This window comes from Limanda limanda, chromosome 4 (genome assembly GCF_963576545.1).
Source record: "Limanda limanda chromosome 4, fLimLim1.1, whole genome shotgun sequence".
Classification (NCBI taxonomy): domain Eukaryota; kingdom Metazoa; phylum Chordata; class Actinopteri; order Pleuronectiformes; family Pleuronectidae; genus Limanda; species Limanda limanda.
The window spans coordinates 20,629,492-20,646,865 of record NC_083639.1 but is presented as its reverse complement, the minus strand read 5'-3'; positions in this window follow the sequence as shown (position 1 = coordinate 20,646,865).

The window sequence follows — 17,374 nt, the reverse complement described above, 5'->3', positions numbered from 1 at the left end:
AAGGCTGGATGAAATGATTTTAATAAACATCAGCCACAGTTGTTTGACTCCAATGATGAAACAAGCAGATATAGTAACTAAAGGGTCAGTATGTAGAATTTAGCGCATCTAGTTGTGAAGTTTTATGTTGCAGCTGAATACCCCTCACCTCACACAACTGTGGTAGCCTTTAGTTGTCATAAAAACTTGTTTAGTTTGTCTAGTTTGGGCTACTGAAATGAACATGGAGGCCTCTGTAGAGAGGACCCTCTCCTGATTTGAATATAAAGTATTTAAATATTTAAAGGTCCCATTCTAAGGTAAAGAAAACAACAATTTGTACAATTTGGAAGGAACACACCAGTGACAAAATCGCTAGGATTTTTATATATTACATTATATATAGATCCCTTTCACCTAAATCTTACACACTGGTTCTTTAAGAGGAATTTAATAGTAAAACCTCTAATAGGTTGACAATACGAGGTATATAGTAATAACAATACTATAATATTAGTAATACTATAATAGATGACATAACATGTAGATCAAATTATGTTTATCCTTTTCAATTTCCTACTTTTATTAAGTTCATTAGTGTCTACACATTGACTTTTAAACTTACAAAGATAAGTAAATTAATATAAACACAAATTATACCCAATAAGAAAATTTGACAATTTTATCCCCCCATTAGCTTGGGGGTGTATAAACATCCGTATTAATGGTTTACAATTAGTGTAAGCAGATATAAGTGTCGTACAAACAGATAGAGACTGAGAATGTAGTTAAACAAAGCTTTAATAATATAAAATATGTCTAAATTTGGATGGTTATAATTGTCAGCAAACACTGTTCATTAATATTCAGTTATTTATTCACAAATAGGAACAAATAAGCAAGTAAGGTATAAAAAAAAAATCATGAAATAGAGAAACAAACGTCACAGCAACAGAATGACACTAACAAAAATCCACCTCATACATCTCCTTCCAATCATCAACTGTCCTTCAAACCCACAGAACTTTTTTTCAAAGATACAGCCACTTCAGGCTTAGTTTAGAAGAAAATTATTATTATAATCTGTTGCACAAAAAGAATCTTCAATAAACATTCTACATCTTCAGTGACGAGAAGTTGTATATAGTACAATTAGACTGTTAGACACTGTGGAATAAGACGTTCCTGACTGTAGAGGTCCTTCAGAGGGAAGCAAAGAGGAGGAACAAGTATGTTAAGGTTTTTGAACATGTATGTTGACATGTATGTAAACATGTGACATCAGAGCTTCTCTCAGGCACAACACACAGATGTGGAAAAGCCAGAAAAAAGTTATAGACAGGAGACTTCAGCAGCAGCCACTCTCCACACATGGCCTCAGTCGGAAGTGTCTATGAGTGTGTGTGTGTGTGGTTGTTTGTGTGTGTGTGTTTGTGTGTGTGTGTGTGTGTGGGTGGTGGTGGTGGTGGTGGTGGTTGAGGTTTGGGTTGTATGTGTGTGTGTGTGTGTGTGTGTGTGTCGTCTAATCTCATTTCACTTATTGGGTTGTGGGAGCTAAGAATACACCCTGCTGGGACGAGACGCTGCAGCCGCGCCACCAGCTGTGTGCAGTGTGGCCCCTGACTGCCACACACACACACACACACACACACACACACACACACACACACACACACACACACACACACACACACACACACACACACACACACACACACACACACACACACACACACAGAAGCATTGAGTAAGAAAGACAAGTCTTTCATCCCATGTTGGCTACTTAAAGATAAGACAAATGTGCATTGATCCATGTGGGAGGATTGTACTGCCGCAGCCAAACTAAATGAAATCAGCAGTGGAAGAATTGGCAGAATTTAATACCAAAAGTAGAGAATCAGTTAAACACTGAATACAGTAAGTGACAAGAGGCTCCAAAGTGCTCTCCTCTGAGCGGAAAGTCTGCAGGTTCCTCAGAGAGAGTGGAAGCTGCTGCTGGACGGCAGAGCCAGGCTGGTGTGGGAACCTGCTGACCTACATTCTCTGCTGTCAGTTCCTTCCAAACGTCTGCTCCCACTGAACCCGTCTCTGCCTTCGCAACGAGACAGATGGCACCTGCGCCGAGCTCAGGGGGAATTTGCAAAAACTCACAGCGGATTGCGGCGTGAGCACAAGGGCAGCGGCCGTGCAAACTGCTGCTGTGAAGGCTGCGACATCTTCTCTGCTTGTCCGTACATCCAGGTCCAGTTTCCACAGAGGTCGCCTGCCTCAGCTCTGCTGCTGATTGGCCAACAGAGGGGGGAAGTGAGTAAAAGAGAGAGAGAGAGGTGTCTCTTGAAGTTTCTGTTTGGAAAACTGTGTCAACCTGAAAGAAAGAGTATCGTACAGCTCAGCCCTCTTATTGGTTCCCCCAAGGAGAGAAAGTTCCTCTGGGAAGAACAGAACTCGATTATTGACCTCATCATTGGGATGAGATGTGTTTTTACAGGAGAAGTCAACCATCTGCATGATTTATTTCTCCAGTAAAGTTACCCAACAGGTTTTTGTGCATGTCTCTAGTGCTCTTGTTCAGTCTACTAAGAAAGATGTGTCAGAGCTTTCCCAAAACAACACCCTATGCACTTCAGGCTCCATCCACACTACTACGTTTTAGTTTAAAAACGCATTACTGGTCCTGCATTTACTCCTGCAGTCCACACAAGTCCATAGTTTTTATAATGGAGAAACTTGGAACGGCTGTTGGCTTGTCAGCCGGTTTGAAATCTCAAGGGTTTTAAATCTCAAGGGAGACATTTGGAAACAACACACCTGTAATCGCTTTCTGATTTGTTCTCATCAGTCACAACTCGACCATCAGTGGTGAAGGGGAAATGTTGTTTACACTTACTGTCAGTAACAGTTCCACTTCCAAGAAAATATATCTCTTCGATCACTTTTCATCATTCTTGTTTCCCCTTAGTAATTGCTGTATGTAAGCATCTGAGGCTACATTCATACGACAGTTGTCATTAAAAAATGTTCAAGTCAGCTTCGGAAACGCCGGTTGTCCATGCTACTCCGGAGTTTTAGAGACACTAAAATGGATACGTTTTGGAAACGCTGCTGGCTCTGTTTTAGTTTGAAAACTCCGGGCAGTATTTTAGTCTGGTTGGGCAGAAACAGACATGCTTGGAAACGATGATGTAGACCCTTACAGCCCCCTGCTAACTGGGCCTCTTCGGTCACGACAGAGCATTCACTGATTTTTTCAAAATCAATTACAAGTGCTGTTGACCCTGTTGTCTTTGCCATCAGCTATGGTTCAGTTAAATTCTCCATTTTGCAAAGATACAACTGCGTACAAGTGTAGGAGACAATTTTCTTTTGATCAATTCCTGTTTACACCAGCACGTGGGTGCTCAGTGCGTGTGAGTGGTCACATGAAGTGCGTTCTCAGGTGTGTTTGTATGAACAGGGATCAAAACTGATACAGAGTCAAATACTTGTCAGAGATCGTTTTGGTTTTCATAAGCTGTATTAGTAAGCTAGTATATCAGCCTTGAGAGAATGAGCTTGTTACTGTTGTGGTGTTTAAATTAACTTTTGTTTGCAGCTGTAAACTGAACTCCTGCTGTGTCCTGAAGTATCCTGAGCTGCTCGCAATCAGGATCAAATCTCATTTGCATGAAACACACAAGTGTGTTACTCTCATTGAGTTTGTTGAAGTGATGCAGTGGTGCAGACACGCATGCACAATTTAAGTCTCTCTCTCTTCCTCACCCACCCACACACCCACCCACACACCCACCCACACACACACACACACACACACACACACACACGCACACACACACACACAGACACACACACACACACACACACAGACACACACCCTATTGCCTCTGAAAGAAACCATTATCACCCATGGAGCCTCAGACATCTGGGACCGCTACACACAGCATGCAGGGAGCCCCCCCCCCCCCCCCCCACACACACACACACTGAAACACACATCTGTGTATGATGGTGTGTGAGACAGTGAGTGAGAGACATAGAGGCATGGACGCTGTGTGTTCTCGCTGGACACATGAAACACAGTCGGTGGGGTCATGAGAGAAAAGGTCTGAATCAGGATGTTTCCCTAACAACAACCCCCCTCATCCCCATGGCAACGGGAGCTGGCACACATGCCCAGCACAAAGGCATTCTGGGAAAGCACAGGTTTTATATTGCCCCTGGCTTTACAGTCCTGTGCTATCACCCTGGTAACACTAATGCTGCTCGGACCTCTAACATTTACTCTCGGGCGACACATACACAGTCGCGCACAAATGAACCGGTGCACAGGTACTAACACACACACACACACACACACACACACTTCTGGAAGAGTTACAACAAGTCTGACAAATGTCTTCCTCTCTCTCTCTCTCTCAGCGTTTCCCACTGTTGCTGAATCACTTTAGCCGTTTTCAGACATGACCTGCGGGGAAAGTCCGGAGAATTGGTTACGGACTTTACCCAAAGTTTGACTTTCACACATGGACAACACAGCGGGAGATTTTCTTCACATTATTAATCCGAGAGGTGGAGCAGTCAGGTGCAGCAGACAGAGACAGGAAGTGACGCATTAACTCCACCACAGAGATCACGTGATTCTCTTAACAACACACAAACACCGTCGTCGGCAAACTCTCTTGACATCTTCTTCGGTGTCTTCTACGTGTGTGTCACTGCTTTTTCAGCGGGAGATATTTGTTTTCCAGGTTTTTTTTTCAATATTAATCCTTACATAAAAAGGGAAATAATTCCGTTTTCTATCAGTCATATCCATATTGATATTCAGGGTTAAATTTTGTGAGAAGTAGCTGTAACTTTTGCATCCTCCTCCTCCTGCATGATACACATTTCATGGGATTTTCTTGTTGAACCAGTTTTTATGCAATACACTTGTCAATAGTCACCAAAAAACAGTTCTACAATTACATGTTATTACAATGTGTGAATGTGACTTTCACAATGTCCCCCTTGAATCCCACCTTGTTCGCATCATATGACGACAACTTCAATTGCAGAGTTTAGAGTGGTCACTCATGATGATCACACTCTTTACATGTGGTTGGTTGACAGTTTGTTTTTAAACTAGACTTTGCTGACGATGTGGACAAATCATGTACAAATCTTCAGCTCGTTGGTCACTTTACAGAAAAAAACAAACAGAATACAAATTCACATGGAAGATACTGATAAAGTTGTGAACTTGAAAAGACAACGAGATCTGAGAGCATTAGGTGTCAATGCTCTGGTTTCAATGTTTCTCTGGTGACTCTGGTGTCAATGTTCTGGGATTTCTGTTGTGAACTTGTCTGACCCGGAAAGTCTCCTGCTGTGTCTTTATATGTGAAATTCAAAGTCTGGAAAATATTTTTTAGTTCATGGTTGAAAATGGCTTTAGTGTAGTTGATTCAACTTCACCTGCTCACTTCTACTCATCAGACACAATAGATTTTGACGCTACTCTGCTTAATTTGATTCAGTCCCTCTTAATGTCATGTCCTCTGTCTCTCCATGTGATCAAGGTTCTGTGGGGCCAACCCATTGCGCTGCAGTTCCCCTTGCTCTTGTCACTGAAGATATATATACCCTTTTTAAACATTCACAGAGAATTTTCACACAATTGCAAACAATGCAGCAAGAGATTCTCTGGTCAGAGAAACACACACAAAGACACAATCAAGATGGAAAAAAAATGAGCACATTTCCCGTCTTCTCTCTTCAAACACAAGGTGGATCAATGCTGTTCAATATTGACTGTAGAAATCAATGATGACATCATCACGCTGCCTTTCTGTGTGCACTCTGACTCCATTAGACATTTATTATAATGATCAAGCCAAAGACAACAAGTGAAAATGATCTGTTAGTGGGATTGAATCTTTAAGTCTGTCCCTGGACTACAGCCGCTTGGTAATCAGATGATATGGCAATTTAGTATCACTTGTTAAATTTCACTTGTTTAACAGCAAATGAGAAGTGAGATAAAAATGTTTTCTAATCAGTTGATTCTCTTTTCTCTGGTTGATTTAATTTAATTTGCAATAAATCCTTTGCTCTGATTCTGTTATTCTTCTTGGTCCCAACACTTTCACTGCTGCAGTGAACAAATGTCCCCATGGGAAACCATTTAGTTTATATTTCGTCACTATGCCTACAACACATCTTTAATTGCTACTTTACTGCTACTGCTTTGACAACACATGTTCATTTCCTGTCCCACAGATGAATCAGGTTGAAATCGAACCGAATGTCGATGTGCATCTCTTTCTCTTTCCGTCTAGTTGTGTGTCGTATCTTGAATGTAGTTACTGATTACCTTGGGTCGTTGTGTCCTCTGACCCCCCCGGTGCCCCAGCCACAACACAGAGGTCAGAGGTCAAATGCCCTTTGCCGCCCCACTCCACCTCCCCCTTGCTTTGCTTTGTTATATCCTTTATCCTCATCCTCCTTTTCACTTCATCCTCTTATTCTGCCCAGCGGAGAGATTTTCACAGGGTGGATCTTGGTGTATTTTCTTGTAGGAGAAAGAGAGGGGTGCAATGAAGTAGAAGAGGGTGATGTCGCAGTGTGTGTGTTTGTGTGTGTGTGTGTGTGTGTGTCTGTGTGTGTGCATGTGTGTGTATCAGTGTGTTAGGTGTCACGAGGGCTGCCAGGGGTTAGGCCAGTAAATGAACAGCTGAGAGTGGTGATTTAGTCTGTTTAAAAGGAGCCCAACTGTCATAACAAAGACACTCTGACAGCAGGCCAACCAGGAGACAAAGAGGAGTCACTGGCCCCCAGGAGGCCTTCAAAGACCCCTTTGGACACACGCACATACACACACAGGCACACACACACACACACACACACACACACACACACACACACACACACACACACACACATTTAAACAGACAATAGGGAGTCAGTAGTGGGCTCCCAGAGGCCTTGCAAGGGTCCAGGGACCAGACTAAGCTTGGTTGAGAAGACCTGAGAGGCGTCCACCACAAAGCCTGGCAGGCGTCACAGGAGCACAGTCAGTCAGTCAGCCTTGGGCCCCATCACAACCACCCTCAGTCGGCCTTACAGGGGGATGCTTGATCAGCAAATATCAAAATTGATGCAGCAGGACCCTTCAACACGTTCTTCGTCCCAGTCAAAACCTGGCATCTACATTACCCACAATGCAATTTGACTACTTCCACCAGAGATTCTGTATGCTGTGCTTTCAGCAGATGATGCAGCCTTTAGCTTCTAGCCTCAAACTTATCCGAGAAGCAGACTACAGTTCACTTCTTTGTAATATCAGATTGTGCACGTGAATATGCAGGGAGTTTACCAATCGTGTTTGAGCAGGCTTTGGTTGATCGCTGGTAAATAGTTCATGACAAGAGAAAAAGAAGTTGAACATATTGACGAAATGCAACAGCTCTTTAATTCATCTGCTTTCATATTCAGGTAGCTGTTCAAAGATATTGGCCAAAATGCCGGCGGGACCGTAAACACTTACAATATGTGGTGTGAATGCTCAATGTGGTTTGTGAGGAGAAAGGTTTGATTAAAGAAACTAGTTACAAAGTTACAAACAATGTGTGGTAACGGAAGATGGAGTCTTGGACCTGATATCTGCTGTGTACACCAGAAGCCCCAACAATGCCTTCTTCGTCAGACGATAGCCAATAGCCAACGATTGACTTCTTGGACTCCACATCTTCAGTTATTTTCTAATTTTCCAACTTCAGTCCAACTGATGCCGACTCAAGTGACATCACTTGAGTCATCCTGTGCCAACACAAACCTTTTTCACATATGCAATACAGTACACTACCCCCAAGACCCCAAAACAGACATTGATGTGTGAAATATCTTCCCCTTTAATTGTTGCAATAGATTAATCCCAGCAGAGACACCTGCCATGTGTCTTCAGTGATGCCATACAGTCTCAAATCCCTATATGTCGGTGTGTTTTAATTGCAGACTTTCTGAAAACCCAAAGCTGCATTAAGCAATATCTTTATATGAACTTGTCCAGCTCACAATGATGAGCATCGTCTCCTCAAACATCTTCTTTGAGATAATTGTTTAGGTTTTACAAACTGTTTTGTTTTGGTTCCCTCTTGGTCACTCTTGTCTCCAGCCTCAACAGGAGGCCGTTTTCATTGATGAACCACAAACTGTCCCACCAGCAAACAGCAGACAGACCCAGATAGCTTCCAGCTGGTGAGCACAGTGGAGCACTGAGCAGCTGAAGAGTCAGGACTTTCCCTTAGCGGTGTTCGGAGGCTAAAAGAGCTCGGAAAGTTCAGTGAATATTGGACAATGAATGATAATGCTACTCATCACTTGGATATGTTAAAAGACAATTATTTCTTAACACTTTATAATCTTTTTAAATGTTTATGTCAAAGTTTTGTTTGCAGGTTATTCTGCCATGGCCACAAAATCAAAAAGAATGGTAGAGCTCATGCCTCCGCCCAACAGTCCCCTTAAATTTAAACTTCAAACTTCAACAAATTGCACACACTAATAGATATCAAATCAAAAATAAACCCTGAATCTACAGTAGAAAGAACCCATTGGGCTCTTCCTTCTGTCATGCACCAACGCTGGATATTGGTTGAGTCGTTTTTTTGCATGGTCCTGCTAACAAACAAACAAACAAAAAACAAATGCAGAAACCATAATCTCATTCGCTGAGGTAATAAACACAAGAAGAAGAAACATACTAATAACTGTTTCATGAAAGTTGTCGTTGAAATTCATTCAGAAATATGAACCATAGATCTCTTTGGGTTCATTCATCTTCAGTCTCATCTTTAGAGAACTTTTATGATTTTGTTTAAGACACGCCATTGATATGAAACTCTTCTTCCAGGAATCTTCATTCGTTTTTCTCATCCCTCTCTTCTCTGTTGTTCCTTCAGTCAGCCGGTGTCCTGCAGGCCTGTCCAGCCGCAGTAAAAAGGACGAGTGTGGCGCCTCCATCCCATTAGGCTCCGTTTAATCAGCCTTTTCTTCAGGGTCGAGGAGCGTGATGAGGAGAGGCATTGAGCCCTCTGTAAACCCCTGCCTCACCCCCTCTGCTCTCCTCCACCCTGCTACCCATCCACCTGCTGTGGCTTTGTCTGTGGCTTTGGAAGAGCTTTGGCTTTCAGCAAAAAGCCAGCACTGACCACACACTTCAACACGACGTGCACACACTCGGGCTGGCATAAAGGCTGGAAAACATCAGCTGCCACAGAGTGCTCCTCTTGTCCAGGTGGAAATGCCACCGGAGCGGGGTTTTGACCATGAAGTGACGCTCACACTCTCCCACCGAAACTCATACTGCTGAAATTGTCTGAGTTATGATTGCAGACAGGGCGAGGCGACTTTCCCTACAGGTTTTATAGACTTTACAGAGAAATTATCCCACGCCACACTAGAGCTATGCCTGTGCTTGAGAGATCTGATGCAAAAATAAACAAAAGTCATTCCTGCATAGTTGGGTGATGGAATCTGATCAAATTATAATTAGACCTTGAAAATGACTTTGTCTCTCCGAGATTAACAAGCGTGAAAAAAGGTCTGGAGTCAATCTGGTCAGAAAATGTCTTATGATGACAACTTTAGTCTTTTTACTGGCTCTGACCACTGGAACAAGCACGCTTCCACACGCCCTGTTAGCTTTCCAACATGAGCTAATCTACAATTCTTTCTTTACAAAGACAAGTTTCCCATCATCTGCCTTTCACTTTGCATCTAAAAATACCTGCTTGACTTAACAGTGTATTAACTCTGGTGAAAATGTACAACAGGCAAAATGCCTTGTTAAGGTGATACTGATCAGATCCCATCAGTCTTAAGGAGAAGTGTATTCTCTAGAGGTCCCATATGATCCCCCTCTCAGCTAAGAGGATTTTATTCAGAGGATAAAAGCTTGTGTCAGGCAAGGGTGTGGCAGCTCTGTCACTCAGCAGTGGACTGATTCTCTTACTTCTGGAGTAGTTCCCGATGACATTTAATCTTTTTGTTTTGTAAAGTATGAAAGAAAACAAGGCCCATGATTGCATTATGCATCCATCATTTTATTTATCAGAGCTTCTCTGAGTGTGCCATGGCCTCTTCCCAAGCGAGAGAAGAGGCTGTGTTTAGATCTTTCATTTAACGTGTAGTAAGCAAGTTTTAGTATGTAACAATTTGATTTATATATAGCCCTTATTCAGAAATCACCCTTTGCCTCCTAGGGCTTCACAAGGTGCAACATCCTTTGCCCTTAACCCTCAACAAGAGTGAGCCAAACACACAATAAATAATCTTTTTATCAGGGAAAGAAATAACATTACTTAATACATAAATGAATAAGTGTTTACATTTTCTGGGTATTCTTTACAATTGAAAATGTCCAACAGAGGTACATGGAGCATTAATGAGAATTGTAATTATACAGGTATTGCCAGTAATAGTCCAACATGTGAGTAGGCATATTGTATAGCTATGCAATCTTGTTGTAATTTAAATAAGCATATACAAACTAAAAGTTATTGTGAAGGATGGACATTGGTGTTCCATTACAAAGTAGAAAAGTTAAAGCAACGTTCTACTGTTGTTATAGTTCTTCCAAACGTCACAGGGTCAACATAAGGAGAAAAACAACAATTTACTCCAATGAACCAAGGCCCGATATAAATGTACTTGGACTATATGGGAGGAAGCTGGAGTCCCAAGAGGCAACAGTGCTAACTACTGTACCAGCCAACTGGAATTTACCTTCTCCATTTGGTTGATTTTACGGCACAAATGAAACAGTGCCAGAGTGGAGCCGTTGAGAGGGAGAAAGAGACTGAGATCAGCGCTCTGACAGCGCACAGTGTGAGTGTATATGACTGAATCTGCATGAGAGGGGTTACTTTTGCACATTAATATGGATACTAGTAAACACGCAAAAACTACAATGATCACTGAATAGATTTCTGTTACTCAACTGTTTAGTCATGTGATTTTTCTCCAAATTATAATTGACGTGCTTCGTTTGACTTCATACCCCCACAGTGGACAGTGCATGCTTTGTGAGTGCACACATACACCACACACTTCTCGGATCATGTCTGTGTCCCAGTGATCCCAGGGCACCCCTTCACTTCTACCCTACAAAGTCAGAGGTGGTTGGGCCTACATAGGTGCTGACACCAGAGCTGGTTGGCCCTCTCTCTTTCCATTCTTTAACTGGCTGGCTCTTTAACTTCCTCTGTTTTTAGTGACAGAAGCCACAAGTATGTATGTGTTTATTCCTCAGCGTCACCCAGCAGTGAACACTTTCCTCACTAGCAGAGGGAAAACTGAGGAAAAACCTGTGTTCCAGCATGCAGAACGTCTGTGTGTGGGCGCTGAAGGTTACACTTTCCTTACACGCATGTGGACGGGAGTGCCTGCTGCCATCTTTGAGGTGATAAGCAACGTATCGCAGCATGTTAAGAGAACGAGTTAACGTGTTGAGCAGTCCGGGTCCAAGGGATGTGTTCACCTGTCTTATCGGAGCCGTTTGTGCAGTGGGAGGAAGTCAGAGTGTTGCTCTCCGCTGTGAAGGTTTGTCAGAGTATTCCAGGCATTAACCACAATGCCAGTGTGAAAACAAAAACAGCCGACAGCTCCAGCCTGCCGGGCCTCACTCTCACCACGGGTTTCCCTTCCCCATCCAGCACAGTGTCATTTACGCTAACACACACACACACATACACACACACACACAGACACACACACTCACAGCTGAATTTAATTTGGTACACTCCTCTGTTTTCTGAGTGCGCTGAACCGCGTCACCTCTCGCTGTCACTAGGACTCAGCCGACCGGGATTTACCACGAATGTGCTCCTCTTCGCTGCCCAGGCTAAAACGTGCACGCAAATACACACACATAAAATGACATGCACACACAAAGGTAAGTGTGCATGTGAACTTTGCTCTTTATCTACAATTATGCGCTCCTCAACTCTGCAAAGACGTTTGGCCATATTGAAGAACTATCACAACATTGGAATGTTCAACCACAGGTAGAAGCCATCAGTGTTGGATCTCAGTTGTTAAGTGCAAAATGATTACATTATAAATGATAAGGGTTAGGGTAATCAGGAAAATGTTATTTATTTACAAATTTAAATTTAAATTTAGTTAACCTGCAAAAAATGTATTATATACAGCTCTTCATATAAGTGTTAAGAGAGATTTCAGATGTAGATTTTATTTTTATTGATAAAATACCTTTTTACAATCATCAAAAACAATTTTCTGTCTAAAGAATACTGAATTCTTTCTCAAATGGTACTGTCTTTTTTATGGGAGTAATAAAAAGTCAAAGTATGTGTGCAGAGCCCCAACAAAACCCACCAAATATCTCAGGATAAGGGCGGGCCTCGCTGTGGGTTAAGAGGTGAGTCTAAGCTCAAGAAAACGTTCATATAATAAAAGAAAAAAAACTGAATAAAAAATGACATTATTATGTAAGAATTTATAGCTCACATATTAAGTGTAAAAGCAGTTATTCCAACGAGACATTGACGTTTTGAGAAAGATGGGTGAAGCTACTGATCTCCCACACATTCAAAGCTGTGTGAAGGAGACAGTTACCCGCACACTTCCATTAACCCATGGATCTACCTTTGTGTAGGTTGTTGTGGGACGTTTTCCCCTAGAAGCCCATTCAGCTCTCACATCAAAATTGATTTCAGTTAAATTTCACAAGTTTTTAGCAGCCATAATATGGTTGTTTTTCCACTTTCTGGCCTCAGGGGGCAGTAATGAGTCCACTACAGCTTTGTACGCTTTATTTTGGTGGAGAAGTTGCTGCATCAAAGGTAACATGTATGTTTTATGGGCTGTGATTTCAAAATTGTGTTGTTTGATTTTACAGGAGAAAAGAAGGACAGGTGTTTTGTTGAACTTTTTGTTAATAGTATCATATACACCTATCTATCTAACTGTGCATAGATAGATAGATAGATAGATAGATAGATAGATAGATAGATAGATAGATAGATAGATAGATAGATAGATAGATAGATAGATAGATAGATAGATAGATAGATAGATAGATAGATAGATAGATAGATAGATAGATAGATAGATAGATAGATAGATAGATAGATAGATAGATAGATAGATAGATAGATAGATAGATAGATAGATAGATAGATAGATAGATAGATAGATAGATAGATAGATAGATAGATAGATAGATAGATAGATAGATAGATAGATAGATAGATAGATAGATAGATATGGTCTTTTGTTTTGGCCACATTCATCACCAGTTCACTTGCATGATAATGACTAGACAGAAGTAAGCCTCCTCATGAGTGGCATCATCTGTCAGGAGGAGGCTAACCATGAAAGCATGCCGGTGCACACGTATGCGGTATTGACACTAATCATCACCCCCTCATCAGCTGTGCCCCAGCTTCCCCCACGTACTGCTGGTCACTGTGGTTTTCCTCTGTACTCTTCTTTGTGTGTCTGTGTTGGACTATCAGATGGCAGACAGGGATTTAGACTTTGGGATCTTTGCTGTGTGAGGTCAAAGCTCTGGTATTTCCAGTCGGAATCCCAGTTCCACGGAAAAACCACAGCGTCAACTCAACAATCCCCAATTACCAGCGCGCATATACACGCACGCACCAGTCACTGCCACCAATGGCAGCAGGGTTTGTGCTGCCATTGGTGACATAATGCATAGGCAATGTACAAACCAGAGAGCTTTGGTTTGTACATTCAACTGACCTGTCGTAGAAGAGCTATATTTTAGAGCAGTTGTTTGGAAGGATTAAAAACATATCAAAATAGTTGGTGCTTCTTCACTATTCTTTGAGACTATAGGGAATCTGGAGTTACACCAATCACAAATCAACCATCACTGTGGACATTAAACACAGGAGAGGGACACCGTGTCACTAGTAAAACATCTCTTATTTTTCTTTGTTAAATTACGTGAACCTTAAAATAATAAGAAATCATTGCAGTGTTTTTGAGGCAGCCTTGCTACTGTATTAAATGTACAGAGGGGTCTTGCAAATGACAGCATTAGTCAGGGCCGGGTCTAGACAGGCATGTATGAGGGGGCAGCCACAAATCTTGAGGGGGCATTGTGCTTTATTATATTATTATTATTATAAATTGGGATTTAGTTTGAGGGGGCACAACATTTATTTGAGGGGGCCAGGCCCCCTCTTGCCCCTGCCTAGACCCGGCCCTGGCATTAGTGTGTCTGTAATACTACAGGAAAATGGTCGACAAGTCAAACTTCTCTGTTTTCTCTTTCAAAGTGGGGCCTGTATCTTGTCAAGGAGAGAAAAAGTAAATCATTCCCAATCTTTACAAAACTCCCCAACCATTAAATACCAGAGCTGTGTACAATGTTATATTGTTGTACAAAGCATTTTGTGGCTCCAGGGGGCGCTGGGTGAAGTCCGAAGAATTGCGTAAAGTGAAATTTGACAAAGCTGATCTGCACCGATATATGATACCTTGATGTACTGCATTTCCTGGTTAGATAGGAAATAAAGACAGGAGTCTATATTTTGACGACATTGTTTTAAGCTGCCAGATAGATGCAGCATTATTGTGCCTCTGATGGCCTGAAAGTCAGCAATAGAGATTGACTCACATATAAATGTAAGGAACTAGTGTGCTCAGGGGGTGTGGTGTGTTCATAAATTTGTAAATATGTGATATAAAGCTGTGCTGAGAACAATCCATCAGGTATGAGCTCACACATAAAATAAATGATAGCAGCGACTGCTGGTGACACAGCAGCTTCTTCCAACGAGCACACACACACACACACACACACACACACACACACACACACACACACACACACACACACACACACACACACACACACACACACACACACACACACACACACACACACACACACACACACACACACAAACACACACACACACACACATAGAGTGTGGAGGCTGTCATCAAACCACAAGCCTGTGGCGAATGGCTAGGCCTGAATGTGGGTTGATCCCCAAGTAGTTCGATCCCCATCTGCATGCCGAAGTGTCCTTGGGCAAGTTGCTGATCCCGAATTGCCCTTTATGAACAAAAAAGTGCTGCTAATAGATGCACTATATGAATGTGTGTGTGAATGGGTGAGTTTAAAGCTGTACTGTAAAGTGCTTTGAGTGGTCATCAAGACTGGAAAAGCGCTCTATAAATACGAAGAGAGAGAAGCCTCCTACTCCTCCTGCTGCTACCCCCTCCACCTTCATACTGTGATTTGAAAATAGAGGCCGGGAAATGAAGAAAAGAAGTAACCTTTCTGTTTCTTGACTTCATATAGACTTACACACAACACACACGCAAAAACGGACACAGGAGCGTGCTCAGCCATAAAACCACTGGGCTCCAGAGACAAAGGCCTTGTCATGCTCTGGTGGGGTCCTGCCACTAATCCACACAGCTTTAGAGGTTGCAGACAGCAGACACATGCGCACACTAACACACACACACTCACACACACAGAGGGAGAGAGAGAGAGAGAGTATATTACATCTATGTGAAAGAGAAATTTGACACACACACAGCCTGGATTTGGGAATACACACGCTCCCTCTCTCCTTCACACACACACACACACACGCACGGACACAGACAGTGGTGTTATGTAGCCGGCTGGCCGGGTGTTAAGGCCAAGCAGAGCTACTGGCGACAGGTTGGAGAGAAGAGATGGCTCACTAAGCCTAATCACACAGGGGAATGCTGTCTGGGGCACCTGACCATCAGACCTCTCACTGCCTGTGTGTGTGTGTGTGTGTGTGTGTGTGTGTGTGTGTGTGTGTGTGTGTGTGTGTGTGTGTGTGTGTGTGTGTCTGTGTGTGTGTGTGTGTGTGTGTACATGCTTGCCTGCTTACATGTAGCTCTGCGTATGTGTTTGAATGTATGTGTGAACTCCAGATGAAGGCAGTCATAATTGGGGCTTATCACCCCGCACAGGGCAGAAGGAGAGGTGCCAGCGCAGGACTGAGGGCGTCTGACTGGGGCTGGAGTTTAGTGGAGGGGTGCGGGTGGGGGTGCTGTAATGAGTCATCCAGATCCGTATGGGCAAAGCCTCACACAGCCGGAGAACATATTCCATACACTGAACACAGTCCATCCCATAAAACTCAGCATCAATTACTTTAATCCCCAGATCAAAGATAGCACACAATGTTTGATGTTCATCTGTTCTGTTCATCTGTTCATACTCTCTGGAACCTGCCGCGGACAGACAGGCTCTGACTGACGGGTCTGCTCTGCTCTTGGTCAATCGAATTGCCAATACACTCGAATGATGGAAGATTTTATTACCAAACACGATTGTTGGTTCACTTGAGTCTACGCCGGTTTAGTCTGTGGAGGATTTTAGTTCCAAGTTTTCCTCTTGGTCCGGTAACTTTTCTCCCAGAGAAAATTTAAGAAAATCAAAATGCTTCATGAAAAGCCAGGTAGAAGGAGCAAGAAAGAAAACACCTGAAAAAAAGTCCAATCTGCTCAACCTCTTAATATATGCCCTTTTCTATGCCCTTCCTTGGAAAGGGCATGCCCAAAGTAAATACTATATACCTGAGAGTTTTTGGTCCTCTCCAATCACGTACTTCTGGGCTTGTTCACTCATTATTTATCTATAATTATGTTGATCATCATTCCAACTCGAAACATGCATACTCGGATGAGTTGGAAGGACTATTGCTCTTAGATAAAGTTAACACTCTTTGGGGTTGTTTGCCCAACAACCAGCTTTAATAACACCGCATTTTGACGGACATAATATTGCACACGTTTTCTGGTGAGAAAGCTGACAGCTAAGAAGCTGAAGCCTCATCAAGAAGTATAACTGGGTCACTTTCAAATAACTCTTACTAAAGGAAACAGAAGAAATTCCAGTTTTCCTTTCTGCTCTGTGATGCAAACAAGAAACAAGCCATTTTTTATGTATTGAAGTATTTAATACAAATAAGACATGACTCTCTTTATAAGCCATGCATGTCAGTGACAAAGATGAGGACTATTCTAAGGAGGTTGTTTCGGCTAAAATGAGCTGCAGGTAACATCATCACCACAGTCATCATCATTACCAATTGACATCAGATGCCGTGCCAAACAACAGCAGTTTCAGCCATTGCATTTGAGAGGTTAGTTCAACGTTTTACTGTAATTTAGTATGGCCCTTGAAGGATGATATACAAATTGAATGGCCCTTGATAGGTTGAAGGTTCCAAACGCTTTTAATGTAGATTCGACATTAGTATCGACATAAACAATGACAGAGAGCTAGCTCTTCTAAAAAATGCCAAAAATGAGCAGGTGGTGACAATATAGGGATAAAAGGGTGCCCAGTAATCACATCCATCTA